The sequence below is a fragment of the Papilio polytes genome, unplaced genomic scaffold, assembly GCF_000836215.1.
Source record: "Papilio polytes unplaced genomic scaffold, Ppol_1.0 DF823399.1, whole genome shotgun sequence".
In the NCBI taxonomy this organism is placed as follows: Eukaryota; Metazoa; Arthropoda; class Insecta; order Lepidoptera; family Papilionidae; genus Papilio; species Papilio polytes.
In genome coordinates this window covers 3349207-3351738 of record NW_013525805.1, presented here as the reverse complement: position 1 = coordinate 3351738, position 2532 = coordinate 3349207, and positions in this window count along the sequence as shown.

Genomic DNA, 2532 nt, shown 5'->3' with positions numbered 1-2532 from the left:
GTCATTTTGACATTTGCAATTGATAATTTGACACCTGAAAACAAAAAATAAAGTTTTCACAATTTTATGCGCATGAAGTCGTATGGGAACAGCTAGTAGATAAAATAATTAATAGTATATTCGCTTAATAACTTTTACAGCGGGCGCAGACCTTCGACTGAACTATCGCACAACTGTGATTGTCGATTGTTTCGCAACAAATTCAACTGTTTAGTTGCACAATTAAAATCGTGTTGTTTACGCACCTCCATATAAGGTCATAGGAATCAAAGCGAGTTTACTCAAAGGTGTGCCCTCTATGAACATCAAACTCTTGGAAACATTTTCAAGCAAGCGAACTCTTCAAATTGGCGCGTATGTGCCTATACAAGTTGGAGGAAGAAGTCACAAATTGCACACGTTAGAGTAAAGTTACGACGAAAGTTGGGAAGAACATTTCCACAATTGCTGGCTAAGGAATAATGACAGAGCTAAAGATTGTAAGTATAAGGAAGTTAACGAAAGGAATGTAAGTGTTGAGAACAAGTAAATATTAATCTTCAAGTGGTGAGAGTTCGAATTGTATTACTTCAACTTGCCTTTGTAACTCCTTAGCTAATCTTGGTTTGGCCTTACATGAAAAATGTACAATATTTTTATGCACTACAGATTAAAAATAGCAATATATTTATGACATGATAAATCTTATCTAATAAACCGATAAATATTGGCTGCAACCACGAAATAGTATGACGTCACGTTCCTGAGCGGCGTGCGAGCGAGAGCAGAGAACAACCGACAAAGAAGCACGAACAGTCCGGCATTGGACGTTCACAATATTTCATAAAATTGTCTCTTACTATTAAAATCACAAGGACATTCAAGGTCAACGGAGCTTTACTAAGCCTTATATACTACTAACCGTAAATCACCGTCAAAATATCCATTCTAAGGACCTAGCACGAAATTTTACGTAAAGTACTCAGACGATATATACTTGCGAATTTTCGTTCTATATTTTCCCTTCAGAAATGTTACTATGTCAGTTTTAGAGAAGTACATGTGAGATAATGTTTAAAATATACACTGCAGCCAAAACAATCATTTTAAAAGTCATTTTTATGTGAAAATTACTTGTGTTTGTTGGTTCGAATGTGGATGATATCCGTCGCTGTTAACACCGTCTTTGAATAGACTAATCTCGGCTGTCGACCGCACGGACTGTGGCGCCGGAGTTAAATCCTTTGACAAAACTTGACGGCTTTGCCGTGACTAATAAGCTATTGTGTAGCTTAGTTACTTGATTTCCAAGTTACCGACTAGGCTGGTAACTTAGGATTGAATAAGTTTCATTATAAAGCTAGTATGAACAGGTTTTATAAGAATGTCATAAAATTTTTATTTGTTCCCTAACAGAAAATCTACTGTAAAAAATGCTTAAAATTTAATATTCAAAAACACACATTTTTTTGTGTAATAAAAAGTAAAATATAAAACACTAGCTGTTGCTAGCGACTTCGCACGCGTGAATTATAAACATACTACAAAAAATAGCCTTACTTATAGAATTACCTTTATTTTTTTATCATTATTTAATAAACTTTATTTATTTATACTTTATATGTACTATTATAATAGTGAAAGAATTTTTAAAATCGGCCCAGTACTTTTTGCGTGAATCCAATACATACAAAAATAAAAATATACTCTTTATGATGTTAGTATACATAAATGCAATGTGTTTTATTTTCAACATTTGAGACTTTTAATTATTTATATTAAAATGTTTATCAGTATTATAAAACATAGTATTATTTTCATCAAACAAATTATATAACACCATTTATATTCTAGAATACTAAGTAAACACTGAATACAAAATGTTGAATAATTTTGTGTTGCGTAGGCGAGATGTTTTAGGCTCGTTAAATTCTAATTACAGACGTTACAACACACAGACTAATGTTTAACAAGATTAAGATTAATATTCGTGGTTATTTGAATTATTAGTTTAGTATAAGATGTCTTTTGTAAACTTAAAAATAAACTGAACTTAGAATATCTATCCACCATCACCAGTTCCATGTCCCCGCCGAGGGGCTCGGAGCCTACCCTAATAAGGGGTGACGACCCTAAACGGTAGTCACTTACGTCTATTTTTCCAGTAGCGGCACCAACTAGTACTAGTTTCGGATCCATCAAGGGTTCCTCCGATCACTACTACTGTCAAAATAGCACAACGTATGGTCCTTTGCGCTAACGAAATTTGCTTTTTTGTCTTTTATTTTTGTAGTTTTTTTTTTTATAATAGAGGGGGCCAACGAGCGGCGGGAACACAAAGGTGGTCAACGACGCGCAGACATCCGCAACACCAGAGGAACTACAGATGCGTTGCCGGCCTTTGAGGAACTTGTAGGCTCGCTTCTTTAAGGACCCTAAGTCGTATTGGTTTGGAAATACTGTCGAGGACATACGATTATTTAATAACCTTTTTTTAAAGTTAACTTTTAGTTAGCACTTGTTATAACAATCGGATTAATGTATGGAAAAAAA